This window comes from Nycticebus coucang, chromosome 1 (genome assembly GCF_027406575.1).
Source record: "Nycticebus coucang isolate mNycCou1 chromosome 1, mNycCou1.pri, whole genome shotgun sequence".
NCBI lineage: Eukaryota > Metazoa > Chordata > Mammalia > Primates > Lorisidae > Nycticebus > Nycticebus coucang.
Window position 1 is genome coordinate 131,998,977 of NC_069780.1, and position 13,671 is coordinate 132,012,647.

The following is a 13,671-nucleotide window of genomic DNA, read 5'->3' on the forward strand; positions in this document are numbered from 1 at the left end:
CCTAACTCTTGGGGGCAGAGGGAGACCAGTTTTGACACACAGGGTAAGTGGATAGCCACTTCAGCAGTGATTCCAGCAACAAGCACTTCCCTGAGAAAGCTTCTGCTCAGTAAGTGAACAAGTTCAAAGTGCCTTTTAAGTGGCCTGAAGAGAGATTTAGGGTGTCTACCTGCTGGGGTTTGAGAAACTAGCAGCCTCCAGTCGTATCAGAACTGTGATTAACATCTCATACCCCAGAAGACCACGTGTTGCCCAGACAATATTCAATAACATATACATACTGCTTTGTTTTTGGTTGTGTCTTTTTTTTTTTTTTGATTTGGTTTTTTTTGTCTATTTTGATGTTGTGGATTGTTGTTTTGTTTTTTAAGTTCAACCTTTTCCATACAGATCCCTTTTCTTTCTCAATTTTTCTAGTTTAATTATAATTTCCCATTGCTGCCTATTTCAATAATTAGAACTTCATTATTGTCAGTGTTTCTAACGCTATTATTTGGTTTTTCCAGCCAATTTTATCCCGTAAAGTTTTCTGTTTGCTTGTTTTGGTTTGATTTATAGCATTTTTGTCTTTCCTCTCTACTTGGTAGAGGTGGGGTACTGTGTCTGATCAGGTTAGCAAAGAGCTGCTGACCTCAAGGGAACCACCCAACTGGGCACCCCCAGAAGGTGGTTTTTTTTTTTAAGGTTGTATCAAAGTACCCTACTGGACACCTATATTGCTCTGTCTCCCTCTTTCTGTGCCGCTCTTCTTTTTGTCAATATTCCTTTTACCCACCCCCTCTCCTTTCTCTATTTTTCTTTTTTTTTTTTTTTCTTATCACTCGGTCCTCCTTTCTTTCATCCCTTTTTTGCTCTTCAACCTTCTCACCCTTCTGGTCCTGTAACCCTTAGTCCACAGGCACGAGAACTCAAAGAGCAAGAGGAAGTGAAAGGAAAATTAGGGAAAGGAAACAGATAAAAGAAATCACCCATGAGGAAGAATCAGCAGAAAACTCCAGGCAACATGAAGAACCAGTCCAGAACAACCCCGCCAAGGGACCAGGAGGTAGCTACTGCAGACGATTCCACCTATACAGAAATGTTAGGAATGACAGAAAGGGAATTTAGAATACACATGTTGAAAACAATGAAAGAAATGATGGAAACAATGAAGGAAACTGCTAGTAAAGTGGAAAATAACCAAAAGGAAATCCAAAAACAGAATCAAATCAGAGATGAACGATATGAAGAATATAAAAAGGATATAGCAGAGCTGAAGGAAATGAAACAGTCAATCAGGGAACTTAAAGATGCAATGGAAAGTATCAGCAACAGGTTAGACCATGCAGAAGAAAGAATTTCAGAGGTAGAAGACAAAGTTTTTGAGATAACTCAGATAGTAAAAGAGGCAGAAAAGAAGAGAGAGAAAGCAGAACGTTCACTGTCAGAATTATGGGACTTTATGAAGCGTTCCAACATACGAGTTATAGCAATTCCAGAAGGGGAAGAAGGATGCCCCAGAGGAATGGAAGCCATACTAGAGAATATTATAAAAGAAAATTTCCCAAATATCACCAAAGATTCTGACACACTGCTTTCAGAGGGCTATCGGACCCCAGGTCGCCTCAACTCTAACCGAGCTTCTCCAAGACACATTGTGATGAACCTGTCCAAAGTCAAGACAAAAGAAAAGATTCCGCAAGCTGCCAGGAATAAGTGCCAGTTGACCTACAGGGGCAAATCCATCAGAGTGACCGCAGACTTCTCTAATGAAACTTTCCAAGCAAGAAGACAATTGTCATCTACCTTTAATCTACTTAAACAGAACAATTTCCGGCCTAGAATTCTGTACCCTGCTAAGCTAAGCTTCAAAATTGACAGAGAAATCAAATCATTTACGGATATACAAACATTGAGGAAATTCGCCACAACAAGACCAGCTCTACAGGAAATACTTCAACCTGTTCTGCACACTGACCACCACAATGGATCAGCAGCAAAGTAAGAACTCAGAAATCAAAGGACAGAACCTAACCTCCACACTGATGCAAAAGATAAAACTAAGCAATGCACTCTCACAAAATAAGACAAATAGAATACTACCACACTTATCAATTATCTCAATAAATGTTAATGGCTTGAATTCCCCACTGAAGAGACATAGATTGGTTGACTGGATTAAAAAACACAAGCCATCCATTTGCTGTCTGCAAGAAACACACCTGGCTTCAAAAGACAAATTAAAGCTCTGAGTCAAGGGTTGGAAGACAATTTTTCAGGCAAATGGAATTCAGAAGAAAAGAGGAGTTGCAATCTTATTTTCAGATACATGTGGATTTAAAGCAACTAAAGTCAAAAAAGACAAAGATGGTCACTTTATATTGGTCAAGGGAAAAATACAACAAGAAGACATTTCCATTCTAAATATCTGTGCACACAATTTAAATACTCCCAGATTCTTGAAACAGACCTTACTCAGTCTGAGCAATATGATATCTGATAATACCATAATAACAGGGGACCTTAACACTCCTCTTACAGAGCTGGACAGATCCTCTAAACAGAAATTAAACAAGGATATAAGAGACTTGAATGAGACCCTAGAACAACTGTGCTTGATAGACGCATATAGAACACTCCACCCCAAAGACAAAGAATATACATTCTTCTCATCACCCCATGGAACATTCTCCAAAATTGATCATATCCTGGGACACAAAACAAATATCAACAGAATCAAAAGAATTGAAATTTTACCTTGTATCTTCTCAGACCATAAGGCACTAAAGGTAGAACTCAACTCTAACAAAAATGCTCAACCCCACCCAAAGGCATGGAAACTAAACAATCTTCTGTTGAATAACAGATGGGTGAAGGAAGAAATAAAACAGGAAATCATTAACTTCCTTGAGAATAACAACAATGAAGACACAAGCTACCAAAACCTGTGGGATACTGCAAAAGCAGTTTTGAGAGGAAAATCATCGCTTTAGATGCCTACATTCGAAAAACAGAAAGAGAGCACATCAACAATCTCACAAGAGATCTTATGGAATTGGAAAAAGAAGAACAATCTAAGCCTAAACTCAGTAGAAGAAAAGAAATATCCAAAATCAAATCAGAGATCAATGAAATTGAAAACAAAAGAATCATTCAGAAAATTAATGAAACAAGGAGTTGGTTTTTTGAAAAATTAAATAAAATAGATAAACCATTGGCCAGACTAACGAGGAACAGAAAAGTAAAATCTCTAGTAACCTCAATCAGCAATGATAAAGGGGAAATAACATCTGATCCCACAGAGATACAAGAGATCATCTCTGAATACTACCAGAAACTCTATGCCCAGAAATTGGACAATGTGAAGGAAATGGATCAATATTTGGAATCACACCCTCTCCCTAGACTCAGCCAGGAAGAAATAGAGCTCCCGAACAGACCAATTTCAAGCACTGAAATCAAAGAAACAATAAAAAATCTTCCAACCAAAAAATGCCCTGGTCCAGATGGCTTCACTCCAGAACTCTATCAAACTTTCAAGGAAGAGCTTATTCCTGTACTGCAGAAATTATTCCAAAAAATTGAGGAAGAAGGAATCTTCCCCAACACATTCTATGAAGCAAACATCACCCTGATACCAAAACCAGGAAAAGACCCAACCAAAAAGGAGAATTTCAGACCAATCTCACTCATGAACATAGACGCAAAGATTCTTAACAAAATCCTAGCCAATAGATTACAGCTTATCATCAAAAAAGTCATTCATCATGATCAAGTAGGCTTCATCCCAGGGATGCAAGGCTGGTTTAACATACGCAAGTCTATAAACGTTATCCACCATATTAACAGAGGCAAAAATAAAGATCACATGATCCTCTCAATAGATGCAGATAAAGCATTTGATAAAATCCAGCATCCTTTTCTAATTAGAACACTGAATAGTATAGGCATAGGTGGCACATTTCTAAAACTGATTGAAGCTATCTATGACAAACCCACAGCCAATATTTTACTGAATGGAGTAAAACTGAAAGCTTTTCCTCTTAGAACTGGAACCAGACAAGGTTGTCCTCTGTCACCTTTACTATTCAACGTAGTGCTGGAAGTTCTAGCCAATACAATTAGGCAAGACAAGGAAATAAAGGGAATCCAAATGGGAGCAGAGGAGGTCAAACTCTCCCTCTTTGTTGACGACATGATCTTATACTTAGAGAACCCCAAAGACTCAACCACAAGACTCCTAGAAGTCATCAAAAAATACAGTAATGTTTCAGGATATAAAATCAATGTCCACAAGTCAGTAGCCTTTGTGTACACCAATAACAGTCAAGATGAGAAGCTAATTAAGGACACAACTCCCTTCACCATAGTCTCAAAGAAAATGAAATACCTAGGAATATACCTAACTAAGGAGGTGAAGGACCTCTATAAAGAAAACTATGAAATCCTCAGAAAGGAAATAGCAGAGGATATTAACAAATGGAAGAACATACCATGCTCATGGATGGGAAGAATCAACATTGTTAAAATGTCTATACTTCCCAAAGCAATCTAACTATTCAATGCCATTCCTATCAAAATACCAACATCGTACTTTCAAGATTTGGAAAAAATGATTCTGCGTTTTGTATGGAACCAGAAAAAACCCCGTATAGCTAAGGCAGTTCTCCCTTACAAAAATAAAGCTGGGGGCATCAGCATACCAGATTTTAGTCTGTACTACAAAGCCATAGTGCTCAAGACAGCATGGCACTGGCACAAAAACAGAGACATAGACACTTGGAATCGAATTGAAAACCAAGAAATGAAACTAACATTTTACAACCACCTAATCTTTGGTAAACCAAAGAAGAACATATCTTGGGGGAAAGACTCCCTATTCAATAAATGGTGTTGGGAGAACTGGATGTCTACATGTAAAAGACTGAAACTGGACCCACACCTTTCCCCACTCACAAAAATTGATTCAAGATGGATAAAGGACTTAAACTTAAGGCATGAAACAATAAAAATCCTCCAAGAAAGCATAGGAAAAACACTGGAAGATATTGGCCTGGGGAAAGACTTCATGAAGAAGACTGCCATGGCAATTGCAACAACAACGAAAATAAACAAATGGCACTTCATTAAACTGAAAAGCTTCTGTACAGCTAAGGAGACAATAACCAAAGCAAAGAGACAACCTACACAATGGGAAAGGATATTTGCATATTTTCAATCAGACAAAAGCTTGATAACTAGGATCTATAGAGAACTCAAATTAATCCACATGGAAAAAGCCAACAATCCCTTATATCAATGGGCAAGAGACATGAATAGAACTTTCTCTAAAGACGACAGACGAATGGCTAACAAACACATGAAAAAATGTTCATCATCTCTATATATTAGAGAAATGCAAATCAAAACAACCCTGAGATATCATCTAACCCCAGTGAGAATGGCCCACATCTCAAAATCTCAAAACTGCAGATGCTGGCGTGGATGTGGAGAGAAGGGAACACTTTTACACTGCTGGTGGGACTGCAAACTAGTACAGCCTTTCTGGAAGGAAGTATGGAGAAACCTCAAAGCACTCAAGCTAGACCTCCCATTTGATCCTGCAATCCCATTACTGGGCATCTACCCAGAAGGAAAGAAATCCTTTTGTCATAAGGACACTTGTACTAGACTGTTTATTGCAGCTCAATTTACAATCGCCAAAATGTGGAAACAGCCTAAATGCCCACCAACCCAGGAATGGATTAACAAGCTGTGGTATATGTATACCATGGAATACTATTGAGCCATTAAAAAAAATGGAGACTTTACATCCTTCGTATTAACCTGGATGGATGTGGAAGACATTATTCTTAGTAAAGCATCACAAGAATGGAGAAGCATGAATCCTATGTACTCAATTTTGATATGAGGACAATTAATGACAATTATGGTTATGGGGGGGAAACAGAAAGAGGGAAGGAGGGAGGTGGGTGGGGGCTTGGTGTGTGTCCCACTTTATGGGGGCAAGACATGATTGCAAGAAGGACTTTACGTAACAATTGCAATCAGTGTAACCTGGCTTATTGTACCCTCAATGAATCCCCAACAATAAAAAAAAGAAAGGGAAAAAAAAAAAAAGAAAAAGAAAAGGTACAGTAAAAGTACTGTAGAAAAGAATTAAAAGGGCGGCACCTGTGGCTCAAAGGAGTAGGGTGCCGGCCCCATATACCTGAGGTGGCGGGTTCAAACCTGGCCCCACCCAAAAAAAAAAAAAACTGCCAAAAAAAAATAATAATTAAAAACATAGTAACACCTGGGCAGGGCACTTACCAGGAGTGGAGGTTGCAGGTGTGGAAGTTGCCCTGGGTGAGTCAGTGAGCAGTGAGTGACTGTGAAGGGCCAGGGCAGGACTTCACTGTGCACTACTGCAGACTTTATAAATGCTGTATGCTTAGGCTACACTAAATTTATTTTAAAAGATAGTTTCCTTTCTTCAATCATCAGTTAATCCTAGTTTACTGTAACATTTTTATTTCATAAAATTTTAATTTATTTTACTTTTTGACTGTTTTGTAATAACACTTAGCTTAGGGGCCAGACCTGATGGCTTATACCTAGAATCCTAGCCCTCTGGGAGGCCGAGGCAGGTGGATTGCTTGAGCTGAAGAATTCAACACTAGCCTGAGCAAGGGGGAGACTCCAGCTCAACTAAAAATAGAAAAACTAGCCGGGCATTGTGGTGGGTGCCTATAGTTCCAGCTACTTGGGAGGCTGAGGCAAGAGGACCTCTTAAGCCCAAGAGTTTCAAGTTGCTGTGAGCTATGATGCCACAGCACTTTACCCAGGGTGACAGAGTGAGACTCTGTCTCAAAAAAGAAGAACAACAACAACCAAAAATCCACTTAACTTAAAACACACATTGTACAGCTATACAAAAAGATTTTCTTTCTTTACATATTCTATAAGCCTTTTTCTATTTTTCATTTTTAAGTTTATTTTTACTTTTAAAGTTTTTTGTAAAAAACTAAGACACATGAGCCTACACAGGGTCAGGAGATTAACATCACCATCTTCTACCATCACATCTTGTCCCACTGGAAAGTCTTCACGGGCAGTAACACTCTTACCTATGACAATGATGCCTTCTTCAGGAATACCTCCTGAAGGGTCTAAGGCTATTTTATAGTTAACTTTTTTTTTTTATCAAGTAGGAATACACTCTAAAATAACAATAAAAAGTACAGTAAACATGTTGGTCCAAGGGCAGTGGTGTTTACAACTAATTGATCACGACAAGTCACAGATTACTTTGTTCCTTCGTCCCTCCCCCAGCTTCACTCGACTAGCCCAACACAAAAGAAGCGCAGTAAATACATAAAGGAATAACATGGTCATCTGTTATCAGTGTCAAGTATTGGGTACTGTACAAAATTCTACGTGCTCTACTTCTCTACACCTGGCAGGGCGGGAGGTTTGTTTACACCAACATCACCACAGACTTGAGTAATAACTTGTGCTCCTACACCACGATGGCTGTGATAGGTCAGAGAAATTTTCAACTTAATTGCAACCTAACGGGACCACACTGTATATGCAGGGCACCATTGACCAAAATGTCATTATGTGGCTCACGGCTGTAGTTTTATTTATTTATTTATTTATTTATTTATTTATTTATTTATTTATTTATTTATTTATTGTAGAGACAGAGTCTCACTTTATGGCCCTCAGTAGAGTGCCGTGGCCTCACACAGCTCACAGCAACCTCCAACTCCTGGGCTTAAGCGATTCTCTTGCCTCAGCCTCCCAAGTAGCTGGGACTACAGGCGCCCGGCGCAACGCCCGGCTATTTTTTGGTTGCAGTTTGGCCGGGCCCAGGTTTGAACCCGCCACCCTCAGTATATGGGGCCGGCGCCCTATCAACTGAGCCACAGGCGCTGCCCACGATGAAAAAACATTTAATTGAAATGTTTTAATTGAAATCGAATTTAATGGCAGCGTAATAGAAATTCTTTTACGCTGCCATTAAATTCGATTTCAATTAAAACATTTCAATTAAATGTTTTTTCATTTAATTCATTAAGCATTTTCAATTAAAACCTTTATTCTAACAACACAGTATTTAAAATTCTAACCTATCTCCATATGAGGCACTATCTTCTAGCAGAGGTCCTCAAACTTTTTAAACAGGGGGCCGATTCACTGTCCCTCAGACTGTTGGAGGGCAGGACTATAGTTTAAAAAAATATATGAACAAATTCCTATGCACACTGCACATATCTTATTTTGAAGTAAAAAAACAAAACAGGAACAAATACAATCACACCGCCTCATGCAGAGTTTGAGGACCCCTGTTTTAAGGTATAACATTGAATTAAAAACTTGTAAAAGTCGGGCGGCACCTGTGGCTCAAGGAGTAGGGCGCCAGTACCATATACTGAAGGTGGTGGGTTCAAACCTGGCCCCAGCCAAAAACTACAGAAAAAAAAACTTGTAAAAGTCTAGATTCAAAATTTCCAGGTTTGAGCCCGGTGTGGTAGCCCACACCTGTAATCCCAGCACTCTGGAAAGCCAAGGCAAGTGGACCACCTGAGCTCACAGGTTTGAGATCAGCCTGAGCTAGAGTGAGACCCCATCCCTAAAAATAGACGGGCGTTGTGGCGGGCGCCTGTAGTTACAGCTACTCAGGAGGCAAGAGAATTGCTTGAGCCCAGGAGTCTGACATTGCTGTGAGCTATGATGCCACAGTACTCTACCAGGGCGACAAAGTGAGACTCCGTCTCAAAAAAGAAAAAAAATTTCCAGTTGTTAAAGTCCCAAGAAGCAACTATTTAATTTGCCCAGGACTGGATAGAGTCTTTGACAGGTAATGTAATTCAGGAAAAATGCTCAAAGTATTACTGAAAATACATTACAGATTCTTATTAAATGCTAAACCAACATGGACCTCATTTTTCACAAATGTAAAAGCCAATCTTGGGCTAAATGGAGTTGAAGTTCCCCTTCCCTTAAAAAATTTTTTGATTCTAAAATTGGTTTTAAGATCAGTGTGGTTGTGCAGGCTCCTGTGTGTCCGTGTTGGTGTGTGTGTTCTCAATAGTCCAGAAAAACAATTCAGGCATGAAGTGGATGTCAAAGGTCACAGGAGGAACGTCAGGGAAAGTTGTCTGCACACTTGTCCTCCTGGCCCTCACAACCCAGAAAAACGGGTTCAGAGAATTTGCCCACATTTCTGCCAGGAAAGTCAGATGTGTCTGCTCCAGGAACTACAGAAAGTTTTCTTCCCATGGTCTCCCTGTAACCCTGAGTTCTCAGTTACAGGTATTTTGTTTGCCCTTTACCTACAGTCTTAAGCTTAGACTGGGGCCGGGCACGGTCATGTCTCATACCTGTAATCCTAGCACTCTGGGAGGCTGAGAGATTGCTTGAGCTCAGGAGTCTGAGACCAGCCTGAGTAACAGTGAGACCTCTGGGGGTTATGGAGGGTGTCTGCAGTCCCAGCTATTCAGGAGGCTGAGGCAGGAGGATCACTTGAGCCCAAAAGTTTAAGGTTGCTGTGAGCTATGACGCCAAGGCACTCTATGCAGGGTGACAGAGTGAGACTCTATCTCTAAAATAAAATAAAATAATTGAGAGGCTCAGTGCCTGTGGCTCAAGCGGCTAAGGAGCCAGCCACATACACCTGAGCTGGTGGGTTCAAATCCAGCCTGGGCCTGCCAAACAACAATGACAGCTGCAACCCCCCCCCCAAAAAATAACCTGGCATTGTGGCAGGCCCACGTAGTCCCAGCTACTTGGGAGGTGGAGGCAGGAGAATCACTTGAGCCCAGGAGTTTGAGGATGCTGTGAGCTGTGATGCCACGGTACTTTACCCAGGGCAACAGCTTGAGGCTCTGTCTCAAAAAAAAAAAAAAAAAGAAAAGAAAAGAAAAACAATAAAAATAAAAAATAAAATAAAATAAAATAAAATAGCTAAAAGTAAAAAAGAAGAAAAATTTTCTGGGCAAGAACTTGGCTCAGTGCCTATAGCACAGTGGTTATAGCTCCAGCCACATGTACCGAAGGTGGCAGGTTCGAATGGGGCCTGGGCCAGCTAAACAGCAATGACAACTGCAACAATAACAACAACAAAAATAGCTGGGCATTGTGGTGGACACCTGTAGTCTCAGCTACTTGGGAGGCTGAGGTGAGAGAATTGCTTCAGCCCAAGAGTCTGAGGTTGCTGTGAGCTGTGACACTACGGCACTCTACTGAGGGCAACAAAGTGAGACTCTGTCTCAAAAAAAAAAAAAAAGAACTTGGATACTAATTGTCCTTTCACCCAGTAGAACCCCTATTTTCCTATTTTCCTTGTTGAAATGAGAAGATTTCTGCAATTTGCTTCATGATAATCCCTTGGGTGGGAGAGTAAGTGGTGTGGTGGGCTTGTGTAGGGAGGACTTAACACCAGCCCAGCCATGAGTCAGCTAACTGCAGGGGCTGGGTGCCGGGTCCGTGGGGGCTCCCTGGACAGCTCTGCCTTTCTGTTTTCTACACATTTGGAATTCCGCTTTATTCAAAGTTTACACACACAATCCCCATCCCTGTGAGCATGAGGAAAAAAGATAACGAAACTGGAATTATTTTACCAGAGGAAGAGAAGTAATTGAATGGCTTCGAGCGTACGGAGGATTATTTATAGAGGACCACTTGTTTTGTGTTGGTTTGCAATCAGATGAAAGTGAGCAACTCAAGTAATATTAAGAAAATTTTTTAAAAAATTCCCTAGCCATGAAGGCTATTACACTGAAGTAAGTTAGCAGAAGACAGCTAAGGACATTCTGTGAAAACAGAGAGGAAATCTGAGTTGTTTATGCTGATGACTAAGAAGCAGAACATGAATGCTTATTTGTTGCCCAAATTTATTCTTTGGGCAAAAGGAAGTAGATGAATCTGGAAGTGAAACTCAGCCAGTCACACGATCCAGACCAAAAATGAGCACATCGAATGTGTTTGGGCAAGTGAGATGAAACTATGACATGGGTCTGAACCTCACGGACGTCTGTTGTCAGGACTAGCCTTCCCCAGTGCCAATAATCACACTTCTATAGTCAGCTCAAACCACCCCATTCTTAGCAGTGACACCAGACAAGGTTTCAGTGACATCCTGTGTTCAAAATGGCCTCCCTGTCTCCTGTGTTCTGGCCTCTGTGGAGTCCCCCACCACCCCGAGTAGAGCTGACCTGTGTTCGCTGGAGGAAACTGTGAGTGGCTTCTGAGGCTAAGGCATGAAAGTCAGCCTGGTGGGCGGCGCCTGTGGCTCAGTGAGTAGGGCGCCGGCCCCATATGCCGAGGGTGGTGGGTTCAAACCCAGCCCCGGCCAAACTGCAACAAAAAAATAGCCGGGCGTTGTGGCGGGCGCCTGTAGTCCCAGCTGCTCGGGAGGCTGAGGCAAGAGAATCGCGTAAGCCCAAGAGTTAGAGGTTGCTGTGAGCCGCGTGATGCCACGGCACTCTACCCGAGGGCGGTACAGCCAGACTCTGTTTCTACAAAAAAAAAAAAAAAAAGAAAGAAAGTCAGCCTGGTTCCTTCTAGCTCCCTCTTGGATCACTCACCCTGGAAGAAATCAGCTGCCGCCCTGTGAGGGCACCCAAGAAGCCCTCGGGAACGATCCATGTGATGGGAACTGAGGCCTCCTGCCAACCACCTGCACCAGCTTACCAAGCATGCGACAGCCACCTTAGAAATGGATCACCTGGCTGTGGTTAAGTCTTCAGATGACAGCAGCCCAATTTTCTGAGAAGCCGAGAAAGCCAGAACCACAGCTAAACAGCTCCTGAAATGAAATATTATGGAATAAATATTTGTCATTATTTTAAGCTAAACCTAGGGATAAATTGTTATGCAACAATAGATAACTGATACAGCTTATTAGTTAAAAGTTTAGAGTCCTTTCTATATGACTCTTCAGAAAATATATAACGTAAATAGATCTGTCTCTTCTATTAGAATATTTCAGAAGTAAATAGCCGGGCATTGTGGCGGGCACCCGTAGTCCCAGCTACTCGGGAGGCTGAGGCAAGAGAATCGCCTAAGCCCAGGGGTTGGAGGTTGCTGTGAGCTGTGACGCTACGACACTCTACCAAGGGCAATGGGGTGAGACTGTCTCAAAAAAAAAAAAGAATATTTCAGAAGTAAAAATGCAAGTAACCAACTTCTCGTGCATAGTTTCAGAAAGAACACACATGCCAAGTTCTCCCAGGAGAGGGCGCTGTTTCCTATTTTCTAGTAGGAATTTCTGCATGCAACCTCCTTGACTATCTTAGTAGAATTAACACTAGGCTTTTAACTAACTACAGTTTATCCAAAAATCATTGTTTCGCACATCACAAACCATTGTTCTGTCACTCCTCAGCATCAGCTGAGCAACGTCTGCTTAATTAGAGTATCCCTGATGGTCCCAAATCCTCAGTACTTGTCATGAGTCTGTTTTTGTGATATGCAACCCGGAACTCGAAAAGCCTTCCAGCAGACTCTCTCCAGCTTTCCCCACAAAAGCAGTTGAGCAGGCAGGGCCATCTCAGAGGCGTCTCCAGGCCGAAGGTTTCTTCTTGCTCCATCTCTACCCTCCTTTGGTAAGTGGCAACCCCAGTGTCTGCTTTGTCGAGATCGGTTGCTTGTCAGATGGCTTCATAACTGGGTTCTCTCTTCTGTTCCATTAGCCTATGTTTCTGTTTTTATACTGATACAATGCTTACTCTGTCACCCTGGGTAGAGTGCAATGGCATCATAGCTCACAGCGACCTCAAACTCATGGGCTCAAGCAATCCTCCTGAGTAACTAGGACTGCAGGCACCCACCACAACGCCCAACTAGTTTTCCTATTTTTAGTAAAGACAGTCTCGTTCTTACTCAGACTGGTCTTAAACTCTTCAGCTCAGGCAATCCACTTGCCTAGGCCTCCCAGAGTGTTAGGATTACAGGTGTGACCCATCATGCTCACCCTTATAGCTTTGTACAATAGTACAGCTTGAAGTCTGGTAATGTGATGCCTCCAGATTTGTTCTTTTGCTTAAGATTTCTTTGGCCAGCTCAGTGCCTGTAGCACAGTGGTTATGATGCCAGCCATATACACCAAGGCTGGCAGGTTCGAACCCGGCCCAGGCCAGCTAAAACAATGACAACTGCAACAAAAAATAGCCAGACATTGTAGCAGGCACCTGTAGTCCCAGTTACTTGGGAGCCTGAGGCAAGAGAATCCATTAAGCCCAAGTCTTTGAGGTTGCTGTGAGCTGTGATGCCATAGCACTGTACTGAAGGTGAAAAAGTGAGACTCTATCTCAAAAAAAAAAAAAGAATTGGCAATTAACAAAATCTATATATTAAAAAAATAAGTGGCAACCCTCAAAGTTTTCTGTCTTTGAAATTTGATCTGTAGTCCAAGCCCCTTGTCTTCTATTTTCTGCCACAAATGAAGGTAGAGTCCTTGGTGTAGCTGTCATGTCTGTACTGGGCACAGTGGCAATGGCTTCAGAGTCGGGTAGAGCTTACGGTGGCAGCCTGTGCTTGGTGTCCGGGGTGAGACAATTTTCACATCTGGCCAATTTTGCAGTTTGGTGTTGGACATCATTCCTGCAAGATTCGCCTCAATCCTTGTTTCTTCACAGCTTTTGAAAGAGTTCTGTGAGCCACCCCCAATTGTTTTTCTGCTTCAACAGCTAGTCAGCTTCC